This window comes from Elgaria multicarinata, chromosome 4 (assembly GCF_023053635.1).
Source record: "Elgaria multicarinata webbii isolate HBS135686 ecotype San Diego chromosome 4, rElgMul1.1.pri, whole genome shotgun sequence".
Lineage (NCBI taxonomy): Eukaryota > Metazoa > Chordata > Lepidosauria > Squamata > Anguidae > Elgaria > Elgaria multicarinata.
Genome location: NC_086174.1, coordinates 67,021,232 through 67,041,888, shown reverse-complemented (window position 1 = coordinate 67,041,888; position 20,657 = coordinate 67,021,232). Strand labels below are relative to the sequence as shown.

At 42.3% G+C, this 20,657-nt stretch overlaps 1 protein-coding gene across 1 annotated transcript in view; it reads right to left on the bottom strand.

Moving 5' to 3' along the window:
- Positions 1 to 20,657, bottom strand: part of PRKN (parkin RBR E3 ubiquitin protein ligase) — an 887,548-nt gene that overhangs the window by 606,732 nt on the left and 260,159 nt on the right. The window lies entirely within an intron of this gene.

The window sequence follows — 20,657 nt, the reverse complement described above, 5'->3', positions numbered from 1 at the left end:
ATAGACAAATAACAAAGATACAGAACTCCCTGTAAGAGATCTCTGTACTTGAGTAATTAGTAGTCACATTCACCATTGAAATTCTAGCCGGACCGTTCTTCAGTCAATCCGTCTTTTAGATGTATGGGAGTTTGAAACTGGGGATGTGAGAATCAGCGAAACTGGAGCTTTGTTCTGACTTTTATACTGTTAGTTTTACTCTACCCTGTGCCTGTTTGGTGCATTCTCTTCCCCTTCTTATTGTTTTATTATGATTTTATTAGAATGTAAGCCTATGCGGCAGGGTTTTGCTATTTTATTGTTTTACTCTGTACAGCACCATGTACATTGATGGTGCTATATAAATAAATAATAATAATAATAATTTCTTTCTGACTAGTGTCTGTATCACATGACCAGCCCTTTTTTGCATTAAAATCTGTGCCTATTTTCATGTACATTTTCCCCAAATTTAAGTATCAGTGTTGTGCATATTTGGAATGTACACATTTTTCTGTTATTAACTAAAGCATGTTTGTGCACATTTTTTTGAATATACACACTTTTAACACGAATCTTTTAAACACATTTTTCCTGTCACCCGAATTGCATCATATGGTCAGATTTCAGACCGCAGATTTGGTCTAGTAAATTCTGGTGGATAATCATCATCATCTTCTGAAATGAATTTCTCACCATCCCTATTCAGAACACAGGTTCACAAACATCAGTCCTTTTTAAAGTTATAGCAGAGATAAGTGCTCCTCATGTGGCAGGCACATAAGTGCTCCTCATGTGGCAGGCACTCACACATAAAATAGGAAGCCGTGCCCCACTCCAGGTCTCACCCTGATGTCATGCACCTGGTTTAGCCCTACCCCCACCCCCAATGCCCATGCATCCAGTACAGACATCTGAAGTGAAAAGCCTTAACATAAACAAACATTCAGGAGGCAGGGCTAGCCCAAGTACAAGGCCAGAGGATAGCATGTGAAACAAGCATTACTTAATTACATTGGACTTATAGCCAAGGAAATATATAACATAATAGCTGTACATAAAATGGGTTCTACATTGCAAGAGGAGCCTAGCTTTCCAGCATGTTCCGAAATAAGGGCTAATGACACAGCATAATAGATACTATAGAAGGGAGGGTGGAACTCAACAAGGGAATGCAGATTTCAGTATCTTCTGCCTTTTCTTTCAGTCACATTGTTTGTCCTTTCATTGGGTGTTATCCAACTGTATCATTCCACTACAGCAAACCTAGAAACTAGGTCCCGAACTGTGCACAAGAAGAGACTGTTGTGCTTTATGCTTGTGCAACCCATTGCGTAACTGCTTGAACAATGAGTTGTATAAGTGTAATGGGCAAATGCTTGTACAATTTGAAGATTCAGCGGAACTCTGCTAGTGCTATTTGCGTTTGTGGAATGACACCATTGGATACCACCCAATATGTCTAACATGTAGGGTCTTTATATTGCCTCCCTTTTCACTTTATGTTGAGTGCACTCTGCAGTATTGCTTTCCTCCATCTCCCTCACATGCCTGCAATTTTCTCTTGGTTAACAATTTAACTTTTAAAAACCCCCACCTTCAAATCATTTTAGAAAGGCTATTTATATTGATTTCTTACATAAAGTTCTAAAATAGAAAACACATTTGATTCTTAAAACTGAATTTAATAACCCCTTTCCCCAAGAAAGTAATAATCCAGTCAACAGAGACTTGTCAGAGCAATGACTTTGCTGGCTTATTAATCAAAGAATGCTACTTCATGTTAACATTAAAAAGCTTTCTTTTCTTTTCTTTTTTACATCATAGTTAAATAGTTTAATATAATTCATTAATATAAATTCAAGGTTACTTTATGAATGCAAAATTTATAGCCATGGTTATTCTGAACTGACTCTTAAGTGGGCTCAATCCACCAGGAATATCTTTCCCAAACCCTGTTTATTTCAAGGAGCCCTTATGCAACAGTTGCTTGTGGGATGCAGGAGTTTGTGAATACCCTGGTGCTTCCTAGAGCAGCGGTTCTCAAACCTTTTCTGCAGACCACTTGAAAATTGCTGGCAACTTCAGGAGACTACAGTAAACTTTTTATTCTACAATTCAAAACATATACATAATTCATATTTTAATAACTTTTTTTAAGTCCAGCATCATTGTCAAAACGAACACAGAATTACCAAAATCATAGGCCCTTGTTCAATAATGCTGTCCTGGGCAAACCAGTCTGATCTCTGTCATCACAAAAAAATAATTCAAGTGAAAGGGACAAGTACAGATATTCTTGACTGTTCCACATCTTTCCATAGACCACCTGAATGGTATTTGTGGATCATCATTAAAGAACCTCTAATCTAGAGTAATATTTTTGCTGCATACTAATGACCCTGTTCAGATGACATGCTAAACCATGGCAGTTAACCATTTTGAGCTAAACATTATGGTTTAATGTGTCATGTGAACCATGACTTAGCATGTCGTGTGAAAAATGACTTAGAATGTCATGTGAACCATTCCTAACCATGATGGTTATATAACCATGGTTTAAACATGCTCACTAACTGTTTACTAAAAAGGCCTAACCATGGCTTAGTGTGTTGTCTAAACAGGCCCAATATTATCTTGAGGGTTCCCTTATCAGCAGCAACCCCAAATAAACCCTGAAATGTTGTTGTTTTACATTTTTTTCAAGGTTTAAAAACTTCTCAGTGATTCCATTTGGAAAATGCCATAAAATAATGCTTACTGCACACTTAAATCCTGTACTAACAATATCATGTACCATACATATCGGCTGGAATCCAGACAGGCATATACATATAAGTAAAACACGTCTGGGCACACAGGTGCAGCCAATTTCTCCTTCTAGCAGCAGTGCCTTGTGCTTTAGCAGGTACTACCCTAGAAAATATCCTGCCTCTGGGCTAATATCACCAGAAAGGAGGAGCTGCAAGCTCTTGTGTATGCTTGAATTGTTGGGGCCCCAACAGTTATTAACAGAATTGCATTTAAGGAATTACCACAGCACGTGTGTTAATATGAAGTGTGTATCTTTTAAATACATGGATTTAAGATCTCAATCTTTTGCTTTCAAAGCTACTGGTTCCCAGAGTGGGGGGCAGAAGTGGAGACGAGGCAAGCAAAGGCAAGACAGAACTGGTGTGTGTGGTCAGGGTGTGTGTGTGCGTGTGTGTGAAGATGGAGTAACCTGGTTAATATAAGATGGTGCCTGGAGAAATCTGGGTTGGTGTGGATAGAAGCTAGTAAGTCAGAAGCAGAAACACGAGGTGGTCATGAGCAGAGTCCACTGGATAGCTAGTGTGAAGTAGTGTTAAGAGTATCAGACTCAAGCCGGAAGACTGTGATTCAACTCTCCAGTCAGCTACGAAGCACATTGGGTGACATTGATCTGGTCATTCTCTCAGTTTAACTTACCTCACAGGTTTGTTGCAAGGATAAAATGTGGACAGGAGAGGAGAAAATAATGTACATTGCCTTGAGCTCCTTAGTGGCATAAAAAACCAATCAATCAATCAATTAATCTAGAGTTTACTGGCTTTTTAGACCCCAACACTGATTACCTGACACAACACAATGTTATTTATTGGACCAATAAAATACTGGCTGGTTGACAACCTTATATGGACTCAAGATTTATCTTATTTATTGCAGGTACACAACAGCAACTAATATACACATTGGAAAAATAGGTCCGCCAGTGCCACTTAAATAAAGATGGAAAGCATTAAAACAGGTAAATAATAAAACTTATATAAAGTCTGTTCTAGAAGTACGCAATCCTTTTTATTTTTTATTCTTCCCACGATAACATACATGGAAATAAATTGAGTTCTTCTTTTATGACTCAATTACATTTCATAATAAATGACAAATTAATAATGACTACTAGAAGGCTAAGACTATAACACTGAACAAAGCTATGACATATCAAATGGGTTTTACGCTATGTAAAACTAAAAACAGCACATACACTTTAATGGAAAATACAATTTTAGGGTTAGAATACAGGGTAACTAAAGGTGACCGTCAAAATATAAAAAGTCGTCACATCAGAGAAAATTAGATCCACATCTGATTGTACTATTATTAATGCACATCTTAAAAGCTGTGTGCACAAAAAGAAAATCAATTCAGAAAAGCAAGGGAGCTTTTTTTTTTTTTTAATCATTATTCTTTTACCTCTGGCCCATGACCAAAAACATGACAGTTAAGATATAAAAATTTTAAAACCCTGATGGGTTAAAAACAAAAACAAAAAACTCCCCCACCCCTCACTCACTCAGGTATTATTCAGCTTTAATAGGGAGCTTACATTTAAAGTCTCTATAAGTACTGTAACTATAAAACAATTGCTTGAGAACACCTAGAGAGAAATAACATTCACTAACACCAACAATGAAGCAAATGAAACACCTTATCTACTAGTATAGGAATCCATTAGCAAAAAACCTCAGCTCCTGTACAAAACGCCAAAATGTCAATAGCTTTTCAGGGGTTACCTGAGTTACTTCACAAAGGGCCAGTTCACATGTAGCGCTAAACCACTGTGAGCTAATTAACCTACAGGGCCTTGTGGTATGTACGTGCTACTGCCACGTTCAATACGCAAGCTTCAGCACACTCATACTTTGACTTGCATGTCATGTGAACCTGGGCAGCATAGGTTATGTGAGGGTTAAATAACAAGCCATGAAGAGAACCCATGGTTTGTCGTTGGGTTCTGAAATGAATTGTTTGTGGTATACAATCCATGGTTTGTTAGCACAGCTAGGTTCACACAACACAACCCACACTTCAACAACCCATGGTTCAACAACACCCCACACTCAACCCATATTGAACTTTGATTGAAGGTCATCATGTTGTGTGAATCCAGCCAATACTTAACAGAAAACCTGGGCTTAATTGGTGAAATTCTAGATAGGCCTTTTGGGAATGAGGATTCTAGCAGTCACTGAATCCAATGAGTGCTAGAATCCCCATGATGTTCTATAGAACATCCTGAGCCGGTCTTAATTCACTTCCTGTAAATTATTAGCTTATATTTTTGTCCTAGTCAAAACTGCAATAAATTGCTTACACAGTATACAATGAAACACATGCCCAGGGACCAAATGACAATGGTCAATTTATTGTTATGAGAGCTACATGTGAAATCCTGTACAGTGAAAACAAAACATTCTGGCTTAGCTGGATATTATTAACAAAACAAAGTCATGTCACGAAATCCTAAGAAACATGCCAGCTTATATGTTTGTTTTTTATTGGATAATCCTTCCCACTTGTGTACTTCCATTTATTTTAAATGTTGGCTAGAAAATTATAAAAGGCAAGTTTTTAAGGTCTGCATACATATGCAATCTCCATGAGTAGAAATTATTCGTTGGTTTCTCAAACTCAAAATGCCGCTACAGTTTTATAGATTTCTTTCTGAGGAATTCTAATTCATAACAAATTAAGGATGCAAGCCCTTAAAAAATGCAATCATGAGGCTCTCAATAACACTGAGGTAGTGTATGCAAATTGATCTCTAGGAATCAAGAACTTTTCCACTCTTCCTAGGAGCAAATGATTTTTGCCATACTAGAAAATCAAAAGACTGATACAGCAAATGTACTTTGATTGATGGGCAAAATTAACAATGAAACTTCAAGGCATCTTTAAGTGATGATAATTTCAGATTTCCAGCTTAATGGAACACCAGTTGAGACATACCTTTAACACCATGCCAGAGTTTGTTGCATCTAAGTATTAGTCCAAAACACATGTAAGAAAATTTGAATTGTGGGTTTTAAGGAACCCTTAAGGGCTTTGTTGGTAACTAAAGATTTACTCTTAATTAATATGACACACAGCTCTATTTCTCCTTTTCACCTTCAACAGGTGAGGCTGTGGATGCGCTGAATGGCTGCGACAATGGACTGGACGAGGGCTAATAAACTGAAACTCAATCCAGACAAGACTGAGATGCTGTTAGTGGGTGGTTCTTCTGACCAGATAGTGGGTGTTCAACCTTTTCTGGATGGGGTTGCACTCCCCCTGAAGGAGCAGGTTCGTAGCTTAGGGGTTCTCCTAGAACCATCTCTGTCACTTGAGGCCCAGGTGGCACGGAGCGCCTTCTATCAACTTCAGTTGGTGGCCCAGCTATGTCCCTATCTGCACAGGGATAACCTGGCTTCAGCTGTCTATGCTCTGGTGACCTCCAAATTAGATTACTGCAATGAGCTCTACATGGGGCTGCCTTTGAAGACGGTTCAGAAGTTGCAGCTTGTGCAAAATGCAGCGGCCAGATTGATAACTGGAACCAGAACGTTCAAACATATAAGACCGACTCTGGCCCACTTGCCAGAAGTAGCCAATCACAGGACAGCTCAGGAATGGTGCTTGTGGACAGAACAAGCCATGTACGTCCTACAGGCCCCTTCACACATTCAGAACACCTGAAAAGGGCTTTAGTGATTTGTCAAATCAGACTGCTTACCAGATTTCACATATTGAAGCAACAGCTGTGAGTAAGAGCTGCTGGATTTCCATGGCCGAGTGGGGACTAGAACCTGGATTTCCCGACTCCCAGTCCCACACTTTAGCCACTACACCACACTGGTGTAGTGGTTATTACAAATATTTATTATCATGATCTTCTCAGGATTCAGTTGGATCAGCTTAAACTGCCATACCAAAAACAACAACAACTTTTTGTAGTTGAAGCAGAACCTTGTGACAAATCTAAAATGGGGCAGTTATCTAAAATATATTAAAGAAGATCTTTCCATTGAAGATGCTAAAAAAACGAACTATTATTACTAGGGATGTGCTCCGCTCCGATTAGGAGCGTAGAAGCAGTAGCGGATTGGCCTGCTCCGCCTTACCCAGAGGCGGAGTAGGAGCGGACCGCGGACCCCCTAGAAGCAAGGCGAAGAGAAGCGCCCATTTTTCGGAGCTCCGAGTTCAGGCGGAGCGCTCCGGTCGCCATCTTGAAAACATTTCGCCATAGGATTGCATTGCGGCAAATAATCACGCATAACTACGTTGTTTTTGAAGCTATCATTCTGAAAATTCTTGTGCACAGAGAGTCGTGGATGGGGGTCATTTTGAGACCACTCTCACCTCTCTGCGTTGTCTGGGTCGCGGGCTATATTTTTGTGAAAATCGGGTCAACCGCGCAGCTCAAACTGCGTTTTCGGCTTTTCGCCCATAGGATTGCATTGAGGGAAAGAATCGGGGATAACTGGGGGGGGGTTTAAGCTATCGTTCTGAAAATTCTTGTGCACAGAGAGTCGTGGATGGGGGTCATTTTGAGACCACTCTCACCTCTCTGCGTTGTCTGGGTCGCGGGCTATATTTTTGTGAAAATCGGGTCAACCGCGCAGCTCAAACTGCGTTTTCGGCTTTTCGCCCATAGGATTGCATTGAGGGAAAGAATCGGGGATAACTGGGGGGGGGGTTTAAGCTATCGTTCTGAAAATTCTTGTGCACAGAGAGTCGTGGATGGGGGTCATTTTGAGACCACTCTCACCTCTCTGCGTTGTCTGGGTCGCGGGCTATATTTTTGTGAAAATCGGGTCAACCGCGCGGCTCAAACTGCGTTTTCAGCTTTTCGCCCATAGGATTGCATTGAGGGAAAGAATCGGGGATAACTGGGGGGGGGTTTAAGCTATCATTCTGAAAATTCTTGTGCACAGAGAGTCGTGGATGGGGGTCATTTTGAGACCACTCTCAACTTTCTGCATCGTACGGGTCGCGGGCTAGAAGTTTTTAAAAAATCGGCGGGAAAAATACCTTTTTCAAAGGGCTGAGGGGCAGAGTCAGCTCCCGGTCATGATGATCCCAAAGTTGGAGGAGGGCATAGGCAAAACAGTAACTTGGGATTCTGGGAAACTTCTCTTTCTTCATCTGAACGGGCTTTTCCCTGTGTTTTTTAAAACAGTAGCCCCACCAAATGCACAAACACAACCTGAAATCATATACTAAGCCAAGAATAAGAGATAGAAACACAGCACTGCTCCCCACCCTAACCTTGGTGAACAACTGAATCGATGTGGTGCAAGGGGATGAGCTCCCCTAGGGCATCTCATCGTGGACGTGCCCCCACTCTCTCCTGCACTGGAAGGCCATTAGAGCCTTCCAAAGAGAGTAAAACGGTGGAGCAATGCCTATCATGAGTTGAAGTGAATGGTCACTTTTCAGTGGTGGAGCAATGCCTGTTATGAGTCGAAGTGAGCGTTTTACTTCTTCTCAGAGCTGTTGGTGGCTGTCAGTGTCTTGAACTGGCAGCTACTTCCCCCTCCCCCGGGCACGTCCCCCTATTGCTGGTAAAAGACAGATATAGCCTTTTTAAAAAAATTCTTCTTGCTGTTTATTGAGCAACACTGCTGCTTTTAATTCCACCCCTCCTTTGTTTATTGATTGATTTATTCCATTTTATATGCATTACTGGCTTATCCTTGGCTCACTTCCTTATGCCCCCAGAAATGCCAGCTGCATGCCTGCCTGCCTTCCCTCCCTCCTCCCCTGCCCACCTCGTAGGGATGTTGTGTGTGGGGTGCCCGATTTTCAAAAATTCGCCAAAAATCAGGGGATGATGGGATTGCTTTGAAACTTGGCGTGCGTGTGTATATCCCCATGAGGTGTCATGGTGCCAAACATGAGGTTTCTAACTTGAACAGAAAAAAAGTTGTATAATTTTTTAGCTTTCAATGCAAGCCTATGGGGGGGGGGGAAACGGAGCTCCGGATCCGGATCCGGAGCTCCGGGCGGAGCGGAGCGGAAGTGGGCGGAGCGGGGGCGGGGCGGAGCGGCCCGATCCGGAAAATGGCGGATCTGCAAGTGAAGCGGAGCGGGGGGTCCGTGCACACCCCTAATTATTACCGCTCCCACCACCACCCACCTAAAGAAAATCTTCTATCCCACTGTAATTCTTCCCAGCATTAGCATGGCCCCTCCTGAAAACAAAAGCAATGGTGGTTTTGGATGAACCACAGCATGCACTCTTCTCACATGGTCAAGATACCTTCCCATAAAGGTATCATGAGGAAAAGACTTTAATGCTATTATATACACATCTTCCACATGGTATTCTGAACAAAGAGGATACGGCCCAGCTCCATTAGAGCACATATAAGTACTATTACCTGGAATTGCTTATGAATGGAGAATTAGGCATATGCTTATCTCTTTCCCGTAGTCTTGGCTTTATATTTGACTCCTCGCTCTCCTTTACTCCTCACATCGAGGCAGTAGCTAAATCCTGTCGTTTCTTCCTGTATAATATTGCCAGGATTCGACCATTTTTGTCTGTCTCTTCTGCCAAGACTCTCGTTCACGCACTGGTTATCTCTCGGTTGGACTACTGCAACCTTCTTCTCTCTGGCCTTCCTTCGTCTCACATCAGTCCGCTGGTCTCTGTCCACCACTCTGCCGCTAAGATCATCTTCTTGGCCCGCCGCTCTGACCATGTCACTCCACTTCTGAAATCTCTTCATTGGCTTCCAATTCACTTCAGAATCCAATATAAACTTCTCCTACTGACCTTCAAAGCTCTTCACTGCCTAGCTCCTGCCTATCTCTCCTCTCTCATCTCACACTATCGCCCCGCTCGGGCTCTCCGCTCCTCCGATGCCATGCTTCTCGCCTGCCCAAGGACCTCCACTTCCCTTACTCGGCTTCGTCCTTTTTCTTCTGCTGCCCCTTACGCCTGGAACGCTCTTCCAGAACACTTGAGAACTACAAACTCAATCACTGCTTTTAAGACTCAGCTCAAAACTTTTCTTTTCCCTATAGCCTTTAAATATTGAGTTTGTTCTGACTTTACACTGTTGGTTTTGCCCTACCCTGTGCCTGTTTACACTTCCCTGTGCCTGTTTGCATTCTCCTTCCCTCTTTATTGTTTACTACAACTTATTAGATTGTAAGCCTATGCGGCAGGGTCTTGCTATTTACTGTGTTATCTGTACAGCACCATGTACATTGATGGTGCTATATAAATAAATAATAATAATAATAATAATTTAGAAGTGCTGAATGGTGCACTAATTCATCTGATCCAGAATTCTTTATTATTATTACAAATATTTATTATCATGAACATCATCATTATTAATAGCAGGGATAGCTGTCATCAGCACAACCTATTCTTGGCCATTGCTCTAAACACAATCAATACTATATTTGTTCCTTTAATAAAATGGGAGGCAGAATTTGGCAACCATAAAGAGAAACGATATCTGCCCAGAATGTGTGCGAGCTTTCGCAATGACTTTTTAGAATATGCAGTGGGAGATTCATATTGTAGTAAAAAAAAATATGTCAGTGATTCTGAGAAGTCAGGAATGTCCTTCATTCAACATTCATACTGACATAATTATCCACCCTTGTGGTGTCATGAACTTTGGGATTAACACTGATAGATGAACAAAATGAGCTACAAAAATTTAATCTACCACACAATGCTGAAGGCAACAGATTACAAAGGTTTTGCACGAATGCTGCTCATTAAGTTCACGTGCTGCTCTTCTGGCTTTTGGCTGATGACTGCCTTCATAATGAGATCATCATTTACTGGAGATAACAAATATACCCAACTGGAAGTACCTGAACTTTCTTCATCTGAGGTTCAGCTCAACCAGAACTCCTTCCCCTTTCAGAAATTAAATTCAGTGCTTATTTCATATTTGTTCTTTTGTCATCTTTGCTCTGTCAATATTTTTGTCTTAGCTAAACCAGAATTTACTACTTCTATTTCTCTCTTGCTGCCCCTTCTTTCTGAAACTCACTGCCTCTTGACATCCACATGTCTCCCTCTTGGCAAAAGTTCAAAGCAACATCCCAAAACATACCTCTTCTCCCAAAGTCTTTGCCTCTCCCCTTTCCCCTCCCTCTGGTGTCTCTTCTCATTACATTATGGTCTTAGCCTTTTAGATTATGTAAACATTTGGCCAGTGGCTTGTTCTTTTTAATACAACCACTATATAGGGCTCTGCTTTTGAGACATTTAATTCACCTTCACCACCACCACCATCATCATTATCATTCATTGTCAGGACACTGTGAAGGACAGAGACTGCCATCTCAGAGTCCCGTAGGGCAGACTTCTGGCAATATGTCCTCCACCATATTACTATTGCCAACACTCACTCTAGTAAACCTAAGTCAAGGGGAATGAAGTTCTCATGATGGCTTATTTTCCTGGCAACAGGGGACAGTCAACTAAAGCGTACAAGTCTGCTCCAGTCAAGCAGGTGCTGGTCTCTTTCTTTTACCTCCCATTAATATAAGGCCTGCAGCAGACACGTAGTGGACTGGATGGTGGGGAGGGAACACTGTCCTTTAGATGGTAAAGGAATCCAGTTGAGCCTGGTTTCAAAATTAATTCAATTTTATGAAAGATAAATATAAAGAAAAATAGGAGAAAAGAAGTCAGTGTGTGCAATAAAAGATTATTGATCTACCTAAACCAGGGGTGTGCAACTTGTAGGCCAAAACATCTGGATGGCCACAACTCCCATCAGCCATAGACAGTGGTGAGGCATGATGGGAGTCACAGTCCAACCACATGTGGAGGGCCACAAGCAGCCCACCCCTGACCTAAGCCTATGCCAAGCAGTCTGATGTAGTAAGCACACTTACAAAGAGAGTCAAGAACACTCTGGCATTCCATGGAGTCTTTAGCGAAGGTTGGGACAAAACATGGATGAAGTTGTTATTATTATTATTATTATTATTATTATTATTATTATTATTAATTTATTTATATAGCACCATCAATGTACATGGTGCTGTACAGAGTAAAACAGTAAATAGCAAGACTCTGCCGCATAGGCTTACAATCTAATAAAATCATAGTAAAACAATAAGGAGGGGAAGAGAATGCCAACAGGTACAGGGAAGGGTAAGCAGGCACAGGGTAGGGAAAAACTAACAGTAGAAAGTAACAGTAGAAGTCTGCACAACATCAAGTTTTAAAAGCTTTAGGAAAAAGAAAAGTTTTTAGTTGAGCTTTAAAAGCTGTGGTTGAACTTGTAGTTCTCAAATGTTCTGGAAGAGCGTTCCAGGCGTAAGGGGCAGCAGACGAAAATGGACGAAGCCGAGCAAGGGAAGTAGAGGCCCTTGGGCAGGCGAGAAACATGGCATCAGAGGAGCGAAGAGCACGAGCGGGGCAATAGTGTGAGATGAGAGAGGAGAGATAGGAAGGAGCTAGACCGTGAAAAGCTTTGAAGGTTAACAGGAGAAGTTTATATTGGATTCTGAAGTGAATTGGAAGCCAATGAAGAGATTTCAGAAGCGGAGTAACATGGTCGGAGCGGCGTGCTAAGAAGATGATCTTTGCGGCAGAGTGGTGAACAGAAACCAACGGGCTGATGTGAGAAGAAGGAAGGCCAGAGAGAAGAAGGTTGCAGTAGTCCAACCGTGAAATAACCAGTGCATGAACAAGCGTCTTGGCAGAAGAGACAGACAAAAATGATCGAATCCTGGCAATATTATACAGGAAAAATCGACAAGATTTAGCTACTGCCTCAATATGAGGAATAAAGGAGAGCGAGGAGTCGAAGATAAAGCCAAGGCTACGAGCTTCCTTGACCGGAGTAAGCGTAACATCATTGACAGTAAGAGAGAATGAGAGATGAGGAGAAGGTTTAGGAGGAAAAACAAGCAATTCAGTCTTTGCCATGTTAAGCTTCAAGCGACGATGAAGCAGCCAAGCTGAGATATCTGAAAGACATGCCGAGATACGATCGTGAACATCAGGAGAAAGTTCCGGAGATGACAGATATAGTTGTGTATCATCGGCGTACAGATGATATTGGAGACCATGAGATTGAATAAGCTTGCCCAAGGGCAACATGTATAAGGAAAACAACAACGGGCCAAGCACCGAGCCTTGCGGAACCCCTACTGAAAGGGGAAAGGAGGAAGACGAGCTGCCATTAGTCAACACGCTGAAAGAGCGACCCGCTAGATAGGAGGCAAACCAGTTATAGACAGAGCCACAAAATCCAAGGTCATGAAGGGAATCTAAGAGAAGATCATGATCAACCGTGTCAAAGGCTGCAGTTAGATCAAGGAGAATAAGAACGGAATAATGGCCTTTAGACTTGGCAGTAAGGAGATCATTGGTGATCTTAGTAAGGGCTGTTTCGGTGGAATGCAGAGGACAGAATCCAGATTGAAATGGATCCAAAGCAGAGTTACTAGAAAGAAAGTCAAGACAGCGAGAGTAGACCGCACGCTCCAGGATCTTTGAAACAAACGGCAACAAAGAGACAGGTCGGTAGTTAGACAGAGATAGCCTATCAAGAGTAGGTTTCTTGAGAATGGGAGAGACTGTAGCATGTTTAAAAGCAGAAGGAAATGAACCAGAGGACAGAGAAAGATTAATAATATGTAGCAAGGAAGGGAGGATAGCAGGAATAAGATTAATAAAGACGCGAGAAGGAATCGGATCACGAGAACAAGTGGAAGGCTTCGAAGAGCGCAGTATTGTAGACAGTTCATCCGCAGAGACCGAAGGAAACGCAGAGAAATTTGCAGGAGGAGCTGACAGATGAGGAACAGGAACTGGAAGAGGAGCAGAGCTGGCCAGATCAGAGCGGATAGTTTGGATTTTAGCATTGAAAAAAGAGGCAAAGTTGTTAGCAGACAGAGAGGCGGGGAGAGATGGCGGATTAGGCTTCAGAAGAGAATTGAAGGACGCAAAGAGCCGCTGAGGATGCCTAGCATTTGACTGGATCAGCGTTGAGTAGTACTGCTGTTTGGCCAGTGAGATGGCAGAAGAGAAAGAGGAAAGTACAAATTTGTAATGGACAAAGTCTGCCCGGTCCCTGGTCTTACGCCAAAGGCGTTCAGCTGCCCGGGAACAAGAGCGAAGGTAGCGGAGGGAAGAGGTGAGCCACGGTTGGGGTTGAGAAGGGCGAACTATCCGAGTTGTAGATGGAGCAAGATTATCAAGAGTTGAAGATAAGGAGGAATTAAAGAAGGAGACAGCTGAGTCCAAGGAGACAGCCGAACAGACAGAAGGAAGGGAGGAGGCTAGGGACTGGGAAAAAGCCTCGTAATTGATAGATTGCAAGTCACGACAAGAGCGAGAAGCGGGACGTGAAGGAGGAGGATTATGAGTAATATTGAAAGAAACTAGGTGATGATCTGACAGCGGAAAGTGAGCAGTAGAAAAGTCCAACACAGAGCAATTCCGAGTGAGAACAAGATCCAGACAGTGTCCAAGGGAATGTGTGGGTGCATCAGACCAAAGCTTAAGATCATAAGAGGAAGATAATGAGCGAAATCGTAGAGCTGCAGCATCTTGAGGGTCATCCACATGAATGTTGAAATCACCCAGGATAAGAGTAGGACAGTTGTCAGAGAGGAACAAGGACAGCCACGAATCAAAATCAGAGATAAATTTTGAGGACGAGCCTGGGGGGCGGTACAGAACTGCAACCCGCAGTCGCAGTGGAGCGAAGAGCCTCACCACATGTACCTCAAAAGAGGAGAAGCAATGTGAAGGTGGAATGGAAAGAGGCTGGAACTGGCACAAACTAGATAATAAAAGACCCACACCACCACCCCGACCCTCTGGGCGACTAGTGTGAGAGAAAGAGAGTCCTCCAAGAGAGAGGGCAGCAGAGATGGCAGTATCATGGGCAGGAAGCCAGGTTTCAGTAAGAGCAAGGAGGTGGAGAGACCTAGAGATAAACAAGTCCTGGATGACAGGGGCCTTAGAAGCAAGAGAGCGACAGTTCCATAAGGAACACGAAAAAGGCAGCTGAGAAGAGGGGAGACACCGGATAGGAACTAAGTTAGGAGAGACGAGATTGGAACGAGCCATAAGGAACAGATATGAGGAGAAAAGAACTGAGAGGAGACAATGAGAAGATCGTGACCTGAATCAGAAAGAGGCAGCGACCGGACCGTGGCTGGGGTTTTTCCTCCAGAGTAGAGGATTATTCCATTATTTACACTATTTCACCAGGAGGATCATGAATGACAGCTAAGGGGCTATGCACCAATGGGGTAGGCTGATGGGTTTAAGCATGAGCGATATCCAATGTTAGAAGTGATCAACATCAGGAATGTCGGAAAGATGTTGCCAGTTCTTTTCTGCTTAATAAATGTATGGATTCAAAAGAAGCTTGTTGTTATGTGACAAGGAGGGCTTCATGAAATAATGTCCAGTAATTCTGGTCAAAGATATATGAATTTTTATGTGACAGGCCTCCTGAGGTCAGAACTCCATCATATATAAACCATGTACTATTCTCCATCACATTTTTATTTCTTCGTTTCTTCTTCCAAGGAGCCCAGGGCAGCTTATATGGAATTTTCTTATTTATTTATTTATCACAATAACTATGTGAGGAAGCTTAGAATAAACTCAGTCCTCCCTATTCCAAGTCCAGCAGTCTCTCAACTATACTACATTGGGCCTATGCATATTTGGCATAATATATCTGTACATTAAAAAATGGGGAAATTATTGGTTTTTATATGTGAAATATGGTTTTAACAATTTCTTTCCACTGCAACGTTATCATATCATGGGCAGTATCCAACGATAAATGACATAAATGATGTTGCACTAGTATAAACTACAATAGCACAACACCAGTAGCATTGGCTGGCACACCAATTTTGAGGGAAATCGGTGCTCCAGCAATACTATCAGTGGTACGCTGCAGTAGTTTACACTTGCACAAGTTAATTTATGTTAGTGGTTGCACACCATTGGCTACTGCTATGAATACATGAACAATTCTTCGAGGCATTCTCACTGGCACAAAGTTAATATTTGCAAAATGAAGAATTACATCTGTAAGAATTCTAGATATTGAGAACATTTCTGGCTGTTTGCAGCTTTAACACGGAGAGTGCTTAATTTATGGTTGCTTCTGCTAAGACCAACCATCCACCGCATTCTGCCATGAGATCTAAAGAATGATGGAAGCTATTAGTGTTTTGACAATGACATTAACAACTTATCAAGCTGATACTAAAAGGAACAGAACAACTGCAAAATGAGTACTAAATTCACATGAAACCTATCAGCAGAGTTAGCCAACTTATTATTCCCCTGCCCCCAATAGTCATCTATACTACAGAGCAACCCATAAGACTCTAACTCATTGCAATATTTATGCAGAAGACTACCGATCAATGACATCTTTTATAGGACTAAATTAAAAATGAACACAGTTGCATTGCTATGATGTATGCTGTCTTCATCAAGGCAGTTTCTGTTGTGATTTTGATTGAACACAACTATCACTTTCATTTCACCATGGTATGCCTGATACAACTTAAATCATCTAAATGTAATAACTACAGCAGTTAATACATAAAAAAGGACTACCGTAAACCTTATCAAAGATTACAGACCAGGCTGCCTGCCATTCGGCACCTTGTATGAGTAATACTATCAATTCTTTATTCTATATAGGAATGGATGGATGTAAAACGTGCCATTTGACTCAATATGATTTTGTCCTCACTTGGTAAAGGTGTGAATTACTGTAAAAGGTCACAGCAGAGGACAATTAGGGATCATGTCCTATGAGCAACTACAACCCAAGTTCAGAAAGCCATCCAGAGAGTGTTCTGTGCTAAAGCTAGCAGTGGCTCTCTGTAAAACTGGTCCGAAAAGTGGCTTCTGCCTTAACAAACTCTGGTCGCTGCTGGTCTGTGCTTATGGCATACTGCAGGGGTCCCCAACGTGGGACCCATGGGCACCATGGTGCTCGGGGGGACCTCCAATGGCGCACATCTCCATTCCTTGCACCATTCCAAAAAAAATTTAAATGAAGACCTTGAAAAACTTTAGTGCGCCAAGTTCTCCTTCATGTTCCTGCACGTGCAGCAGATCAGCTGTTAGCAGCCAAGCAGAAGGGAAGTATTGCTTCCTGGCCCTGCCGAATTTTCTGCCCACCCAGAACTTTCCTCTTGGCTCTCTCTCTCACCCCTTTCAACCTCTACCCTTGCTATTTCTCTTCCTTCCCCATCCCTAGCTTTTTTCTTTCTCTCCCTTTCTAGCCTCTAGCCTTGCTCTTCCTCTCTCCGGCCACCCTCCCTTTAGCTCACATTTGGCTAGACAGGCCCCCATTTTTTAATTTTATTTTATTTTATTTATTACATTTTTATACCGCCCAATAGTCGAAGCTCTCTGGGCGGTTCACAAAAATTAAAACCATCATAAAACAACCAACAAGTTAAAAAACACAAATACAAAATACAATATAAAAAGCACAACCAGGATAAAACCACGCAGCAAGATTGATATAAGGTTAAAATACAGAGTTAAAACAGTATAATTTGTTAAAATTAAGTGTTAAAATACTGAGTGAATAAAAAGGTCTTCAGCTGGCGACGAAAGGAGTACAGTGTAGGCGCCAGGCAGACCTCTCTGGGAAGCTCATTCCACAACCGGGGTGCCACAGCGGAGAAAGCCCTCCTCCTAGGACTTTCATTGGCAGCCATTATAGGACTAGCCACAACCTCCTTGGGAGCCATTTTGTAGTGGTGCACACAGCAGTTTCTCAAATTCGCAAATGTGCCCTTGGGTCCAAAAAGGTTGGGGACCCCTGGCATACTGGATTCATCTCATCTTGGTTAATCTACTGGAGGCGTGGGATGAGTAAAACAGCCATGCAGGGAATTAGGATTTAGTTCCAATCCTGTAACTCTATGACTGAGTTGGGCATGTCCTTCAGGTTTCAAAAAATACTCATGACTAAAGCAACCAAGATCTTTCTATCTTACATGCCCAGCTGAGCAAGTTGAGGCAGCGGATCATATAAATATATCCCTATTTATATACCTTGTTCACGCAATCTGAGTGTAGAAAGAGGAGAGATCTGAATATCAGCAACTGACAGATATCGAACACTAAAGCTATACATCAAAGGTGAATCCAAAAAGCAAAACGAAAGCCCACAGTTATTCAAGGCCCAGCAGAAAATCATGCCCACTGAGCAGACACAAGCTTAATGGTTTTAAATTCCCAGAATAGGCTGCAGGAGCAAAAAGTGGAGTGTCTGAATGAGACCAGGTTCAAGAAGGATTGCAGAAGCAGCTTTGGGGCAAGGTGAAGGGTTGCTTGGTTGTGGTGATTGGGAGGGATGTGCTAACTTACTTTGTAGCCAACATGCAGCATTTCCAGGAGATCTCCAAACGTCAAACCTCCAGGAGGGTTTCTCAGAGCTAAATTAACACGCCAGTATGCCGAAAAATGAATGATAGAAACAGAGAGCTGGGAAAGACTACCAATCATCTAAGTGTGCCACCCTCATCCCAAAGACAGGTCTGCCTACCCATCAGCCTCTCTAAGAAATGTCTACATAGGAAGAGAAACTTGTCTTCTGTATCCCAGCAGGCTTCTTTGTGACACAATCAAGCAACACTCAAGGCCAGCCAATCACAGACCAGAATGTGGCTACCTGTGTTTTGCATCTTCAGTCATATGAACTCCAGAAAGAAAGAACAACTAGTTTACTCAATCAGATCATTGGCCTAGAGCACTAAAGACCCAATGATCTACCAAATATGTAGTTCAGACATAGTTCAGAGTCTGTCTTGAAAACATAAAGAACCCCAAATTACCATACATATGTATACATATATTGCTCTGGCTAGTATCCAATGCTGTCACTGCACTAGCACTAATTACTTCATCCTAGAGTAATCCAACAACATTAGCACATCATAGGGATGTCAAGGGAGTCCAAGAGGTGGGTGGAGTCCAGCAGAGTCCCCCGCTCAGCCTCCCGGACTCCAGTCTGATTGGTGCCAGTTCCCTGCCTGTGTTCGGTTCCCTGTACAAGCTGCCACACTATCTGCGGCCAACCAGTGAGCCACCTGACCCCTCAGTGAGCTGCCATTTTGCATAAAATGGCAGCTGTGTGCTGCTTTCAGGATGCCCACGGACTGTGTGGTGGGTCACGCAGAGTGGCGACCAGGGGCGGGTGACCAGTGGGGGTTTGGTGTGTGGTTCCGGACAGAGGTGAGTCTCTCCATCCCTAGCACATTGTCATTAGTACTTGCAAGGCAAAGGGAAAAAACAGTGCTTTGCTGCCAATTTTTTACCGCATAATTTGCTGCCAAAATTCAATGCCAAATCACCACTTTTTGCTTTTGCCTAGCAAGCACTAATGACTAGGGATGGCTAAACTTGGCTCTGACCACACTGCACGCCACATGCTGGATCCCGCCCGTTAACAACTCCTGACGAGTGGAGCGTGGCTTCACGCTCCTCAAACAAGCCTCCATTTTGTACAGAACAGCGACTCAAACTTTTCTGTAAATCACCATTTTGCATAAATGGCAATCATAAGAACATAGGAAGACTCATGCTTTATCAGAGCAAGGGTCCATCTAGTCCAGCACACTGTTCACACAGTGGCCTACCAGCTGTCAACCAGGAACCCACAGGTAGGACACAGGTGCAACAGCACCCTCTCACCCATGTTCACCAGAAACTGGTGTATATAGGCTTCCTGCCTCTGATACTGTTTCTATTTAGACCATTTATGCCTGCAATTTTGTGTAAACAGGCTCTTTACAGCCACCAATGACACAAAAGGCCGAGCCATCACTTTGCAGCTTGGCAGACCAGTGGCACGGCCACACTTGCCCAACGTGGTGTGTGCCCAGTGGTCCCTGGACTCCAGTCTGGGGGCGGGGGGGGGGGGGTTCTGCTGAGCCTCAAGGCCCAACCAGATGTCTTCAGCATCCCTACCAATGATATTGCAATAGTGTTAGTTTACACTTGCTCTGTGACAGCATAGAATACTTCCCATACAGAATAGCATGCATTTTAATCTATTATTTCATTGCACTTAGTAATAATTGTAGATTGAAAATAACAGCAGTTTTGTATTCATTAAAATAATCTATGCATATAAAAAGAACCTTATAGAAAAGGTTCAATTATAAAGAAAACTGATCCCATGAGTCTGACTCACATCCAACCATCATATATTAAATACACAGCTATATAATACAGGTGAGGAAGTCTCCTTTAGTCAGGCCTGAAAAATGTTTTTGAATGTCAGAACAAGAGAATAATGACCTATAAAAAAAGATAAAGGAACCCAGGCTGAAGGGAGGCCTTTTATCTTTACTTTCAAAATAGCTCTCATCCTGTGTTCCTTTCGGGTTACTCAGGTTTAAGAGAGAGAGAAAACACTGATGATATAAGGGCTATTATGAAAAAAGCATGGTGGAAGTATTGATGCTTCAAGTTTTTTATATCTAAAGATACACAGACCAACAATTGTAATGATTCTCCCTCTTCACCATGAATTCTGGAATATTTCCATTTGAAATATCCATTTATGACTGCTGATTTGTGACTATTTTAAAATATCACTTATTTTGGGGGTGGGATGTGAAGCTTCCCACTCCATATTACAATTGGAACTGTTCCAGTATTCTACCCAATCTGTGATATAAAGAGGTGGCTTTATATTCCTACTAAGGAACATTGGAAGAAGATAATAAATAGTGTCAGAGAAATTACAGGCCATGAATTGCAATTAACCCCAACAACCATACTCCAGAGTGATATTAAATATCAGATCCCTAGAGATTTTGTGTTGATAGTGAGTTATATGTTAATAGCTGCAAGGATCCTCTTAGCGAAAGCTTGGCAATCTACA